This window comes from Colletes latitarsis, chromosome 11, assembly GCF_051014445.1.
Source record: "Colletes latitarsis isolate SP2378_abdomen chromosome 11, iyColLati1, whole genome shotgun sequence".
Classification (NCBI taxonomy): Eukaryota; Metazoa; Arthropoda; class Insecta; order Hymenoptera; family Colletidae; genus Colletes; species Colletes latitarsis.
This window is the reverse complement of record NC_135144.1, coordinates 15,294,511-15,310,378: the sequence shown is the minus strand read 5'-3', so window position 1 is coordinate 15,310,378 and position 15,868 is coordinate 15,294,511. Positions and strand designations below refer to the sequence as shown.

General features: G+C 47.4%; 1 protein-coding gene across 1 annotated transcript in view; it reads right to left on the bottom strand.

Annotated features, from left to right (window-relative positions):
• Positions 1 to 14,693, bottom strand: part of LOC143348464 (caveolin-3) — an 81,675-nt gene extending 66,982 nt beyond the window's left edge. The window contains exons 1-2 of the mRNA XM_076778688.1: positions 14,688 to 14,693; positions 13,557 to 13,671 (exon numbers count right to left, since the gene is read on the bottom strand). The gene's annotated coding sequence lies outside the window, so the exon portion shown is untranslated. The remainder of the gene's footprint in view (positions 1 to 13,556; positions 13,672 to 14,687) is intronic.
• Between the last annotated feature and the right edge of the window lie 1,175 nt (positions 14,694 to 15,868).

Here is a 15,868-nt window from a genome sequence, read left to right as displayed (position 1 = left end):
CTACGACCGTTCTTGCTCTCCCGTTCAAGAAACTGGTATCAGCTTAGTAATTGTTATCTTCGTGTATCGACTGACCTATATTTCGAAGGCCGTCGCTGGAGCGAAATCCACGAACGAGACGACGACGACGACGACGACGACGACGATGTCGTCGTGGATCTTCCGATCGCGCGAATTGCGTAACTTTCGCGCATACCCACGTTTTCGGACCTTCGAATACCATCCGAGTATATTTTCGATCCTGAAACTTTTACTCTAGCTTGGATCGTTTGATCGATTTACAAAGTCGGTGAATCAACGGGCACCGATAACCAACCGCGGCACACGCGTAATCCTCGTCTTGTTTGGCATCGCGAATGCCTGTCGGCCGTTTCATCACCGATGTTTCATCGAAATGTTTTCTGTTATTCAGATTGCAAGGAGGTTTAATCACCGCGGCGAACGGGAACGATAATAAGCGAGGCTCGCGCGCTACGGTTTCGTTACGGGATTGTTTATCGTCGATTAGAGGAGCCAGCGTGGAACGCGATACATCGGTGTCCCATAAAACGATCGTTTATCATCGGTGAACGATTGGAGAAAGACATAACGCTCCGTCGCGTTGCGTCATCGATAATGCGTTAGAGCGTTCAAGGAGCTACGAAAACGATCTAATCGTTCGCTTAGCAAGCATACCGGTGACGTTTACGCATCGAGGATCGAGCAGTTTCTAACGATTTCCGATAACGGAAAGCCAAGCTCGCGATTCAACCAACTTTCCAATTATCGAATAATTATTTTCCCGATGTATTTATCTTTCGAAGAAGACAAGGCCGATTCTCGAAAGAAATCGTATAAAAAGTTTCGTTACCAGCCAGGTCGTAAATTGGCTGGTATCTGACACTGTCTTCTAGAACGAGGCGACGCAATGTCCCAGCGGCGAACGAATCGAAACGCGACATACGGTCTGATTTGCTCTGGCAAACAAAGCTCGTACGAGCAGGCGGGAAATTGCACATGCAGGTGCATAAATATAGCAAAGCGTTGATCGACGAAATTGCGAGCCGATAAGAGGGCTGCGTGTGTGCACATCAGACGATGATTATCGCCGCCGATAAGCCTGTTTGAGGTGACATTAGACAGCGTCTGGCACGGGAATTGCGCAACGAATTTTGTTTATCAGTTTCTCCGCGCGTACATAGTGTCGAAATCAACTTTGTAATCATCCATCAGCGGGCAAACACACGCGCACCGAGGAAAATTGTTAAACGTTTCCACGTGATTTTCGTCTCGACGGGCGACAAACACCTCCAACGAACGAGCTCGACTTTGCAAAACCGCCCGAAAAATGGATAAAATGATTCAACGCTCGCTACCGCTCTAACAGAACGATGTTCTAGTTTGTCAGACACTAAATATAATTGTTTTTGCGATTAATTCTCGAGCGTAATTTATACTTGGCGCTTATTCGGATGTTTAACTCGAAACGATAACAGTCCTGACATCGCGTAAATGTAATATTTGATGAAAAAATATTTAAATTGCCAGGGAAAAAGGAGGAGCCAGAGTTCAAAACCCCGACGAAGATCGCGAGAACTCGACTAGTTGGATCGGGGACTGGATTACCGTCGCGCGTCGACGCGATGACGGTGCGTCGAGAAAGGAACGGAAAAGGAACAGCTAGACGAAGCGATTCCAACGCGAAGGAATCGAAGACGCGTCGAACGGGCACGGCCCAATTACCGAGCGTGAAAATCGAGCAAACAGAGCGCCGAACGCCGAACGCGGCCCGGAAATAGCCAGCGTCCGGACCGCGCGACTTCCTTTTATGTCGCCGCGGTCATTGCAGTATTTATGTAACAATAGAATTAGCCGGTGAGTAGACCAGTGGGACATGGAATCGATGGGAATCGAAAATAAACGAACGAACCGATGTCAAGAACTCGACGTTACGCTCCTGAAATAAACGCGCCGAGCGCGATCGAGGATTTCGAGGAAAGCGTGCCGCTGCGCCACGCCGCATGCTTTCGATCCGGCCAAAAGAAGAACAGATAATGGAAACGACAGGAAGTGCTAGCTGTCGACCCTTTTCTTGCTACATCGATTTCTCAGACGGTTCAAAAGTTTTTGCTTTTCGTTTCGTTTTTTATTGCACGCATTCAAACGTATGCTTCCGTAGAATCGCCAGTCGCGTTTTATACGTTTATATAAACTTAGTATCAGGGTTTATTTCTTGATATATAACAAACGTTAAAAACATCTAAACGATATAGACGCAATTGGCCGGCGTTTGAGCAAATAACGATCGCGTTAATCATCGTGGCTTGCGTGAACAATATGTATCGGATGGTCCGTCTGAATCAGTGAAATGTCATCTCGTTGCGCAATCTGCCGTAACAGTGGCCAAACCGCTTCCCAAGTTGGCGATTTAAAGACTTTCCTGGTCGAGTTTCGCGGAAGGTTGAACGCGCGGAGGATGTTAGAATGATTCGTTGCACGTTCTTCCGGTTGACTCACGGAACGCGATAATGACACCGAATAATCGGCTTACGTGTTCTTGGTTAGGCAGGAAACGTAAACGATAGGGTCACGAGGAAACGCGTCCAGGGAGAACGGTGGACTTTTGTATCGGTGACGCAAGCTTTACTCCGAGACGATTAGCATTGCGATTACCGTTTGTTGCGATACAGTGCCGTAAGTCGAATGCTTACCACGCGGACCCGAAATAACAATACCGATTAGTAATACGTAACTGACGTTATCGCGGCGACTTTGCGTCGCGCTCTGTGATATAACGCGTACACATCGATCCCAGGCAAAAAGAATGCCTTTCAGATAATTTCTCCGTTCGATATCTCTCTTTGAAGATACTCTTGTTCTTCGGATACCGTCGATCGTCGTCGGGACACAGATATCCGAGGCATCCGTTTCGCGATAGGCCACCAATAGCATTTTTTGAGTCTCCTGTCGTTCAAATATTAACGCTAAATTTACGGACATCGAAATACGGTTTTGCTTTTAACTACGATATACATTGGTATCGCTGCGTCGATCAAATTCAACCTAAATTGCTACCAAACAACAATTCGAATCGACGGGTTCCGTAAATCTAGCGTTAAACGTTGTACGCGTCTCCGTTTAAACAAATTGGAATCGTTCCAATTCGTCTTACATTAGACTTTAAATAAACAATTCTAATTCGTAGAAACATACGTAGAACGTGACTCTCTAATGTTCCAAGCGATTCAAATATTATACCCTTCGGAACCCTCTTTCCATTTTCGATCGGTGTACGAGCAACTTTGTGGAATCAACGATCATGTTAAAACCGTTCGTTTTCCATTCGTCCAGGACGATTAAACACATCTTCGTACGTGGTTTTTCTGATTTGTCGACTAGGAACGTCGACCTTCGTGCACGTCCGTGAAGCACGATAGAATTTTCTTTGATCCACGTCACCACTCTTTACGGTCGCCGTAATAGATAGCAGCTGCGCGATATTTCAATCCCATGCTCGACACGACAGGAACAACCGATCGGCGTTTCAAGCAATTGTTTCCCGTTCCTTGGTCGAAAAAGGCTTGCGCGCTGCGTCAGATTTTCAAGAACGTCGTAACGCGGACGTGAGCAAGTAGAAACGGTCTGCCTGGTCAGACACTGCGCACCATCGTTGTCTCTCCCGTCGAGCAAAGATTGCCTCTTTGTTTCTCGACTCGTTCGCTGCGATAAATCTCGAGAAAACTAGTTGTTTCTTACAACGCGGTGGTGCGTTAATTGCAGTTAGTAACACATATTTAAATCCGGTTTACTCGACTCGAGATTGCATCGAACAACTTTTTCTCCGCGTAAAAAACGGTTTTCATTAATCTATCGTTCGTGCTATGTATTTATTACCTATCGATCTTAATTTACACGAACAATAACGATGCTTTTAATCGGGAATCTCTCGATCCACCGTTAAATTTTCTACAACGGTCTAATTCGTCCGGTACCTTGAACGTTCAATTATCCGATGTCGTCGCTTTGCTGGCATCTCCGCTGTAATTGAACGTGTCCAGGAGAAATTTCTTAGATTTATCTCGCGTAAACTGGGTGTTCCGACGTCGGTAACACGTTATAAGTATAATCCCTCGCTCTCGCGGTTACGATTGATATCTCTGGCATAACGCGGAATTAATGCGAAATCATAGCCGACTCTTATACAAATTAATTAATTCCATAAGCCGATTAGAAACTCGTAACCCTTTCTATTATTTTATGCGGAATTACCATCGAACGCTATTAAGCAAATGGAACGTCATCGACCGGTTACGGATTAAGACTAACAAATTCTCTAACTACATCTACACATTCTATCTGAATTAATTAACGACTACTGCTATTACACGTTTATTTTCACTACCTCCTTTAAATTTTCGTGCTTCGAGTCTTAATATTTTCTCTTCGTTTTCATTAATAACGATAATAACAATAATAATAATAATAGCAACCCTTCGTACGACAGTTTTCGAGTATCCATTGCTAATAGCGTATGCTCTAATCTGATTATACGACCGTATATCGTGATATTATCTCTATTCTGGCTTGTGTCTTTAAACAACTTGTTCCTCTTGTATCGCTTGTGTCATTCGAAAAGCGATCCTCCATATGCCGGCTTTGTAGATCGGTTAAATACGATCGAGCGTAGAACAGAGGATTCGATACGAGGCGATTCCACGAGCGAAGAAAATCAAAGACGCGTCCAAGAATAAGATGATCGTTAAATTGTAATAGTAATAGGGGTTCAAGGTGTGGATCGGTTGCATAAATGTTATTTACATCGAGAGGCGCGAAGCTTGGCACGGGACCGAGCGTCGTAGCTCGAGGCTCGATAATCGGTCGTTCGAGAACGACTACGAGTCGAAAGGGCGAACTCGACGGACGGGGGCCGTTGTTTCGAAAAATTTCGGAAAAATGATATCGCGGTTACGCGAGCGATAAATACGGAACGATTATAAATGGTCGGGTAACGCGAGAGGGGGGAGTGGGCGAGCGGAGATAATCGGTTCGCGGCGCGTTTACGCGAATGCGAGCAATGTCGGCCGATTGTGTCACACGCAGCACTGACCTCGCGCACTTCGACAGCCTTGCGCGACTCTTTTTGCCAGCTCGCGCGAGTCACGATCTCGACGCGTGCAACGCCAGCAAAATTTCTCGTTGCACGCTTCGAATCCTTCTCTCGCACATTTTTTTCTCCCGTCCCCCCCCGTTCATTTACCGTTATCGACGGCTCGCAATAATAACCGGCAAGGTGAAACCGATCGGCGACGGCGATACGTCGCAACGGAAATGTCACCCGCGATCTTATCGCGATTTGCGTTCGATCTGCTCCCCTTCGACAACACTGCCTTCGTAATCAAACGCCGTTCGCTCCTTCGGCCGCCTAACGAACGTCTGCTTTAGATTATCTTAAACGAAGCAACTACTCGTGCAGACAACTCTGACAGGTTGCTGTTGCATGGACGAATTACTTTTTCGTTGGCCTGCCATAGAGAACGTATCGACGATACTGTGAACTTCTAACGGTAATTCTGACACAATCGAGTTACAAGGTAGATAAACGTGGAATTATTGCTTGCGATAATGACATATTATGTCTTTGAATTCTATCCGTGTTCCCAACACAGAACGCTTTACAACCAAGCTATGTATGTATTTCGTAAGAAATTCAGATTATCTTGTCGAGCCACGAACGTATCAATGCTATAATTAAGAACGTTCGAAAATAACTGTTACCGAATAACCGAACACAGAACGAACCAGCCCGGTTGCTTAATCTCCAAAATTTGGCCTCGACCGAGCAACAAGTTCGATAAGATTCGGACAAAATTCCGGAAAAGGTTCCACTTTTAACGATTTACGATACGAAATAAGAAATCCGACACGATCGTTGCGTTGGACGACGACGCGATTTCCTTTTTAACGAGGGTATCGATGGCGAAACCAGGCGATTCCGCACGGCCGTTCGATTTTAGAAACTTGTAATAGCTCGCAGGGTTAAACCTGGCTTAGCTAATGTCGATTGTGCCGTACGCCTTCGTCGTATTACATAATGACGATTATACAAGAGTTGCATGTTGCGGTCGGATCAGGGCCAGCGCGATATTACGTAGTAAATAAATATATAATTGGGTTGGCTACATATCGTAGGCTCGATCCAAGGCTGGGTCCATGACATAGAATTTCAGTATTCTGACGTGCCGTCGCGTATTAGCTGATTATAACGGCACGACTTATTGCGAAATGGACGGTCGTCAATCACGAATACGGTCGATCTTCCTCTTCATTTTTTCTATATCGTAAGAAAAATCGAGATCTTGGTACTCTGGATCCCGCTGGATCCAAGATCCGTTCAAATTTACGTAATTCCTATTTATTTATTTGTTTACCATGCAGAGTAGGCAATGGTAAAGTATGGTAACGAGACGACCACATTACGACCCAAATGGGAGCCAGGGGCTTTGATTTAACTTCGTTACAAACATTTTCATAGTTATGTCCGAGAATGGATCTACGCTGGCTTCCGAGAAGCTTTTGTTCGAGGATGTTGTTAGCGAGAAAGATGAATAATAGTCGTCGTAGATCTTCCAACGGTACGCAATCGGGGATTAGCGGAACAACGAAGATGGATCCGTGGCTGCATCGGAGCCTGATTGCTCAGAAGATGACGCAACGACAGCCAGGTGCGATTACAAAGCGATTATAAGAGTCTAATAACGACGGAACATTGGAATGTTTCATTGAATCGACTATCTGAGAAACGTCTGCTATCAGGTTTCTCAGCAGGACGCGACAATCGCAGACATTCGTTCCGCAAAAATGGATCCGTTGCAATTCCAAGATACATAGTCATCCGCGTTCGAGATTGAACGAGGATTCCAACTAAAATCTTTCTTTTGGGAGACTTTTATTAAATAATTACCAATAAACACGTTTCGATTAAATTGTGGAAAAAGAGAACTATATCGACTATTCGTAGGAAGAGAGAGGCAGCAGCAGCAGGCTTTCATTGAGATCGGCGCGTAAACATTATTTCGCCGAGAGCGACTTTTCCATTCACAAGTCGGGCATAGTGCGCGCGAAACGACGAGTCCTTTCGAGCAGACTGTTCGTTCGATGAACCTCTGCCAAGTCACGTTCTCGGAATGGAATTGGCCACGTGTCGCTGCGAGGAAACGTTCAGGATCGACAAACGACGTACGTCGGCTCGATTTTCAACCGAGACAAAAGTTCCTTATCGTCGATTTCCATGCTTCTCGAAATCACTGAATCTGTTATTCGTTGCCCGCCAGACGTTCGTCTGGCGCAATAGCGCGCGCGAAAATAAAAGTCTCGCTGCGAACATTCTTGGCCGTTTAATTCTTTATCTCGAACAACCTTACAACGACGCGATCCTCCGCATCTTACATCGCGTTTAAATATTATTCGGGAAGGTTTGAACAATTATTAATTGTTGCGTAAAAGTTTCACCAGATATCATCGAACCTACCGTTTATATGAATAATAATAATAACAGTATGTCGTGGACACGTGTCGTCGTGTGGCCCGTGAACGATAAGATAAGGGAAACGGCGAGTCGCGATCACGGATCGCTTTGTTGACGTTTTTCCTCGTTGAAGTTGATCTTCATATGCGCGGGAGAACGCGGCGACGTCGCCGAAAGGGACAAAGACGCGGCGTCGAAACGCGATTCGTCGCACGCAACGTCGTTAATTAAACACCGCTCTATTACGTTTCCTTTTACACGAATTGTATAAAGTCTGTATAAAGCGATACCGGAATTAACTCTCGGAGACCTTGTTGTCCCGATTAAACGCGCGACGACCAAACGGATCGTTTCTACGCGGTTCGATGCAGTTTAAGGGAAGGTCGTCGGAAATGCGCAAGACACGCATCGAAGGATAAACGTTCGCGGCGATCGATTTAAAATCGTAGCCTGGACCAGACGGGCTAAAAACGGAGAAATCTCCGTAAAGGAGTGCCGAACAAAACGTCGACTTTTTCTAAAAGAAATTAAACAAGCAGGTAAAACTTGTTGGGAAGAAATATACGACGGATCACATTGCAAAAAGTTCGTTTCGTTCCTGCTTCGTAAATCGCTCGTCTTCCGGTCGATTGGGCGTGATTTAGCGACAATCTACTTTGTCTTCGTAGCGATAAAGAAGAGCAACAAAACTGTGAGAAAAACAGCAGAAGAGAAAGGGAGGAACCGAGGAGGCGCTCTCGAACCTTCCGATCCGAACAAAATTTATCCCGGCATTGATATTTCAAACGTAAAATGTAAATTAAAGAGAAAACGATCGTGTTTCGTGCATCGTTGGAAGACAACTCGCGCGTAAAGTCGGCTCGAAAGATTTTCAAAACCGATTTCCAGATCCGATTCGAAACGCAGAACACAGAAACGGGAGGAAGAAAGAGACGCCGCTCGAGAAAGGGCGTGAGAGGGGCGAGGGAGGGCCTTGAGCAGGCTGTCCTTGACTCAGCACAGTTACCCCGGCTCGAAGTGTGACGTCATTCTGCATAACTCGCCTAATTGCATCGTTGCTGCCGCCGCCACCACCGCTCCTGCTGCTGCTGCTGCTGCCGCTGCTGCTGCTGCTGCTGTTGCACTCGGCCACCTCCCCTCTTCGACAACTTTTCCCCTACCGCTTTGCCCCTCCAGGCACCACCGTTCCTTTCCCCTGTGCCTCTCCCTCGCCGCGCCGTCTCGCCCCTTTAACCCCCACTACAAAAACCGCGACTCCCTTCCCGAACAAGCTCGGCTCCCTTCCAACTCGTCGCTCGGCCTTCCGATAGCGCTAACTAGTTCGTCGTTTCTTTTCCATTCTGCTTTCGTCCACCTTCTTTTAAATCTCCCCTTCTAACCCTACGTGCGCACCACTACCAACGCCTCCATCCTTCACCCTTTAGCTCGCCACTGTTCATCGTACGGTTTTGTTTTCAACGTTACGAAACCGCCGCGCCGCGCCACGCCACTCGGCACAACACTTACGGGGGAATCGATGATCTTGTCCCACCCGCCCCACCCTCCTCCTTCCCTCTTCGATTTTAACACTAGATTTACGAACATTAGTCGCGCATATTTCTATCGACGTTTGAAATGCGACGGTACTTATCGACCAACCGTAGAGTTTGATCCAAGATTTAACACGACAGATATTTCCGGTAAAGCGTGCGTCCTGCAGCGTAACTTTTAAAAAAGGCTGCATCCGCAAGGAAGTTTTATCGACAGAAGCGTTCGCGCGGACATTTTGACAAGTTTTATTTTTAAACGCGCTCGAGAGGGAAGTCATTGGACGCGTGGAACGACCGTGACAATGGCACGGGTGTCGAAATACCTTGTTCGATCGGCTAGCGATTCGCGCGACGTTGACGCGGCAAGATCAAATGCGCGCAAACTTCCTCCAATTCGTAGTATCGTGCATGCGCAACGGGTGCAAATTCAACGCGAATCAGCAAATCGTGAGCGCATTCGATGCACGATCGAACAACGGACAACGAACGCTCGAAACGATCGACTTCCGATCGACGACCGCCAGCTAGGTTGTAAATCAAAAATCAAACTCTACCAAGAACAATTTATTACATAGCTAAGAAACAACCCGACTAGATCGTTAAATATTAATCGTGTATCAGTGTTTCGTTCGTCTGGTTTTCCTTGATCGGCAGCTATTTTGTTTCGACCGTGAACCCGCTACCGATCGACGACGTCGCGTCGTGTGAAAAAAAAAAATCGAGGATGGTATAGTTGGAGCCTGTTCGGTATAGCACGAACAGCCGAAGGCAGCTGGGACCGCGAAAGAAAGGAGTCATCGACTCGCGTTTTACTTGGCCTTCGGTTATTAGCAACGCAAACGGCGCGCTCGCCAACTGCAGCTTTTCTGCAATGCCACCGAGTCGAACAAAGTATCCAGCCACGAGAACGCCCTCTTCCCTACGATCGTGTTCGATCAACGACTACTGGAAATAAAAGGGCCACGGTTATCGAAAAACCAAAATTTTAGTTCGAGTTGAGTTTACAAGTTGAGTGTAGGTTAGGCTTGGAACGCGTAGACTCAGCGCGCATGCAGCCCCGTGCCAGAAGCGCTTACGTCGAACCCAAGTTGGATCTATTCTAAAACAGGTTAGTGTCACGACTAGATCGTTTTAGGTTCGCTCGTATAAGATCTGTAAGTCACGGTTGGATTAACTCGTTAAGAGTGGATTGGCAACTGTGGAGAAAATTGGTTGGCTCTTGGCTAAATCTATGCTATAACAGGGTATTATTTCATGCATCGTATCGCAGGTTATATTGCTAGCCGAGGGGTTGGGCTCCCGCACCAGCTAGGACACGTTTTATGGGTAGTAGAGGGCCAGAAATAAGCGGACGTCGGAATTATTGAAATCGCGTTACACGCGGCCGTGTAATCGAGAAACGATACTGACGTCAGCCAGCGCGCTGGAATATAATTATCTTTATTACATCTCCTTTTCGAGGACAATCGACGTGCCGTGGCGTGCGTAGCCGACCGGGCTCGATACCGATCGAGCAGCCACGAGTATTCATGAAAAAATGTTCAAGGACGAGGCTGTGTGCAGGACTCATCGCCGGAGATGCTAACAATGAGTGCAGCCTGCCGGTGACGCAGTTCGGACACGCACACCGATGCGTCCAAACCTGGACGAACTAAACCTTTCCAATACCTACGCCATATATCCTTATCCATTCTCAATTTTCTATACGCTCCTCAAATAGAAAGAGAAAAATGCAATGGGGCTGAGTTAAATGGTTGGAAACCGAGCAGCTTTTATATTAGTTTTTTACGAATTTTTCCATTCTCTGTAGTGTTCCGTTCCCATAATGGTATAGTACTGACGGTTGGTAGAAAAGTGTGCTCGGTGCCAGCGATGAGCAGTTTGGTAGTGGTCCTCGTTAGTAGGTCTGGGTTAGCGTCGAGTAGTCGATCGTTTTCCAAGAATACGAAAAGGAATCGATCGTTTGGAGAAGGACGCGACGCGACGCGCGACCGATCGGCGCCGCGAATCGGTCTCGCAGGAGAAACGCGAAATAGAGGAAGGGAACGCGCGCGGATGGACTGAATGGGCGACCTTGACGGTCAGAGAGTCCTTTAAGAGCCGAATGGTCAACGTTCCGGGGACCTTCGGAGTCTCGTAGTCACGGACGGCCAAACTGCAGCCGAGCCAGACGCTCCCAATAAAGCTCGCTCCCATCTGCTTCCACGGTGCACCAGCCCGATACGTCTCTCCCTCTTTCCCTCCCCGGTCGCTCCTTCACTCTGTCTCTCCGCGGTTCCTCGAACCGAGGCATGGCGAGGTGAGGCGAAGGGAGGTGAGGCGAAGCATGGCGAGGCGAGGGGAGGTCAGGCCTCCTCGCTCCGCGGCAGTCCGTCCTTCCTTCCATCTCTTTCTCCCTCGACGAGAACTAAATCCGGATCTTTCGCGGACCGAGGAATTCCCCCTGCCGCCCAATTCCCCGGGACGTTTCCTCCGATCGGAGAATAATTTGTTCCGAGACGAACCAGAGGATCTGGCCCTTCGCGGCCTCCGGCCTCCGGACTCCCGACACCCAGTCGGCCGGCGATTCTACACTTTTTTATTATTACGCTCGAAAGGATCGAGCGCAAGGATTACCGATCGTATCGTTTCTGCCAGTATCGTACAAGAGAGACGTTGCCAGACTACGCGATTAATATCCTGCTGCAAGCAAACGCAACCACACCCGGGCTCGGATACAAAGTTCGTTCCACGCAGGGAGGTCAACTGGTATAGCGAAATATGTACATATTCCCTGTAGCGCGTGTCTTTAGGCGGTCGTCGGGCCGATTACTCTTCGCCCGGTAACAGTGTCATTTTCCAGATTGTTTTCGGCACGGGAGAAAATAGTACGGCGAGCGTGTCCCGATCGGTAGCAGACAGTTTCAAGATAGTTTCAAGATTTATGCGGCTTTTACGTTTCTTTGTATCAAGAGGTCGGCCACGTTTAGAATCTTTGAAGAAGATTAATGTAGTCTGACGCAAAAAACAGAGATTCGAGCGAATCGCGGTTCGAGCCGACGGACATTTTGGATGCGCGATTCCAGGTCCGACGAACTCGTTTCTGCGAACTCTCGGAACGAATAAAACGCGCGCGTTCAACCACGTAACGCGCGCTTAATTTCGCGGCCAAAGACGGTCTACCCATGTATGTAATTATACGCGGCCGTGTTTCCGCTTGCGTTTTCTTTGTTGTTGCTCGCTTACCTCGCGCGACGAGTCCTGTCACGTAAGTAACGACTAAACAGCCAGAGGCGAGAAGACAATGCAATCGTGTAATTGTTACCTGTCACGCTAACGCGTAAACATCCGAAGGATACTCGCTCGCTCGCGAAAAGTACGATCGGAATCGAACGCAGCATAATTACCGACAAACAAACGAATAAGCGCAGGGTTTCTCGATGCTACCTTTATGGGATATCCGCTGCTACCGAAAATATCGAAACTCCAACAGCTGCGATATTAGATAAACCTTTCCTTCTTCGACGTTACGAGTTTTCGATCACGTGGCATTCTAACAGTCATCCAGACGAGTTCGGAGACTCGAGGCATCGTGATTAAACTGCCCTCGAGGACGAAAGCATATTTCAGTCGGAACAAAGCGACGAATAAAAATCAAAAGGACGAAAGGACGAAGAATGGAACACTTCCCCGACGTACGTAGCTCGTCGACCTATTTTTCGACAAGTTCTTAACGGAGCAATCGATAAGTCTCGTTACGAACGACGCGAAACGTTCCTCGAAACGCATATATTACGGGAAAACAGGAAAAGGGCCCGCGCGCTAATTAATTTAATTGCATTTGAAACACGGTTACGCGTTCGCGGAGGGAAACTAGTATTTATGCAGGATATAATAAATATTTTATCGATTCGCCCGTAAAAGCGTCGTTCGGTTAATTATTAATTCCGTTGTACTTTTCGGCAGATTTAATGCATTGCTGGAAACGAAACCAATTAACGCCAAGCCCTCGCGTGACAAACAAATTGTTACCGATACGGAACGCGTTTCTATCATTTTTTTTTCTTCAGTCCTTTTTGTTCGCGGACTTTCCGTGAAACATCCTGTCCATATTACAAATGCTAATTTCGTCGTTAACAAATTTATTGCTCGTCGAATTCGACAAAGAATACTTGAATGACTTCCGGTGCGGCGGTCAATTTACATCGGATTAATCGATCGGAGGAAAGACGGGAAGAAAAGGGAAACAAAGGCCCCGTATACACGACCGACGCGGAAACGAGAAATTGAATTTCCATGGCCGTTCGTCCTTTACGTCGGCATGTATAAATAATCGTTTTTCTTCGCGACGCTACGTAGCCATTGATGTCGCGCGATATGCATGAAAATCAACGTTTGACCGTGCGTCTCGTATCAAGCTTCAAACATTCTACGATTTACGAACTTGACGCTACATTTACGGAACTTGGATCCGAGTTACAACGCTTGTAAATGCTATCGTTTAATAATTTATTTTAATTTTAAAAAAATACATTTTAACGTACCTATCGATACGACGGATTTCGATAGAAACAGGCATACGATGTTCGTACATCTAGCGTTAACAGTATTCGTTGCATAGATTCGAGCATCGCCAAAGATTCCAAATTCTTTAAGATCCTGCAAAGTAGAATCGACTATCAAGGTTCCATTTTAGACGCTTGCAAGTAACTGCGATTACGTATGTACGTCTTGGATAATGGATGGTAATTATAAAGTCAGTCCCGGTCGCGTATTATTCGTGCCACAAGGTCGTACAAGGATTGTACTATCGGCGCTAAAACCTGAGGAATCTTTATCGCGTTTAAAAGCATGAGAATGGGGCGCCTTCCAAGTGCCGTCTCTTTCGGAAAAATTGTCAAGTTTCACGAGCATTTTGAAACGTTCCGGGTTTGAGTTGGCAAACGAACGAGAAGGAGAAAGTGTCGATTTTGAACGTCGAGGATGATGGGATCGCGAAACAGTCTCGGTGCGGCACGTCCCAGGAATAAAGCCATTAATTTTAAGCAGCTTGTGGCGGTCCGTCGCAGAAGCACGGGAATAACGCGATACATAGACGCTAGTAGCCGCGAATGGCGTCTTCGGCTGGCTGGCTGGCCGACCAACCGGCCGACCGACCGACCGACCGGCCGGCCGCCTTAACATTTTACGATTTACCGACTGCGAAATAAAGTACAGCGGCGAGGCAAGCAAGCACGTCGCTAATGTCAAAGCACAAGAATTAACGGCTTCCCTCCTCGCAGGGATACGGGATACACCTTGTTTCACGTTCGGACTTGGCGCGCTTCAAGGCCCGCGCACACCGCCCGTTGATCACCAATCAAATTTGTCAGAATACGCGACTCTCTCGTAAACGCTTCGTACTTATCCACTTCCAAGATTTATCAGGGGTCTTACGAACAGAATTAACCACGCGATCAAACATTCGAAAGACGGATACATCGATCGTCATCGAGCTGTCAACTTCAATTATGCTTATTCCAGATATAGATCAATATCGACGGAGATCGGTTCAGAGTTTCAGGACATCGTAGGTGCGTTTCGTCTGGATGGATTTGGTGGCCGTTAGATCCGATAAATGCGTTCGGTTCGGTGTGCGGAGGCCTTAATTCCGCGGAGAGATCCGGTATTACCACGGATACGTTACGACACTCGGCCGCTCGTATCTTTGACTGTCGGAGTCTGACGCGGAACGTTCCTCGCGTAACGACCGCGAAAAAATTCGCTTATTACGCGATAGACAGTTGTGCAAGACAATCTAATCCGTTGCAATAATCTCCGCAGACATTTAGTTAACCTTTCCTTTGGGGGTTGCGAAACGCCGCGAGACGAATATTGCGCGCGGTGCGTCGGCTTCGAACAATGTTACAGCCGTTGGACTACGCGTGTATCATTATTATTAGTACAATAAAGTCGGACGTTTAACGTCGAGAACGTAGTCGGGATTAAATTGAACCGAAACATAGTCTGTGCTCGTTGACAGATGCTCGAGGTTCGTAGTCGAATTTTGTTCAAGGGGTAAAAGCTTGACTAGGAGAACGGAGCCGAAGGTAGGCGGGCGTAGCGACGGAAACCGCGTAAAAAGTTGGCTAAGCGACGTACGCGTGGCCACCGCGCCGTGGCGGAGGTCGACGACTGGACGCGTTGCGCGAAATTTCGGGAAAAATGTCTGAACGGCCGGAAGCGATGCAGCCACACGGCCAAAGAGTTAAGTTTAGCAAGGGCAACGGACTTTCGATTGAAATTCGAGATTTCGAAGGCGGAGAAGCTCCACGGGCCGAAAATACAAGGGCCGGAAAGCTGTATTTCAAATTTCCATGCCGCGGCGACGATACGACGGCTACAACGAATCAACGTTGAACCAAGGCTCAACGCTCAACCAACGACACGCCTCGAGCGAATCAGCAATTTTTTTAAATACATAAAGAGACGGCACCTTTTGCAAATTAATCGATACGAGAAACTATATTATGCCTCGACTATAACTAGAAACTGATACAGAGTTAATTCGTGAAAATGGTCCCAAGTAGAAAGGAGGCGTTTCAAGATGCATGGATAATCGACAGAAAGCGTAGATAAAAGTTGAGCGCAGCTTTCGGTGCGGTGCGGTCGAGGAAAAACGAGGAACGATGCAGGGGGGGTAAAGTTCGCGGCAGCGGCTCGACAACGCGCGATATTTTCGGGTTCGCCGGAGCTAAAAACGCGCGGTGAATTTCGCTTTCGTCGGTCGGGAGCTCGCGATGCATTTCGGCGCGGCTCGGCGCGGCTCGGCGCATCGCGGAGCGGAGCAGAGCGGCGGTTCAACGAGGGTCATTCC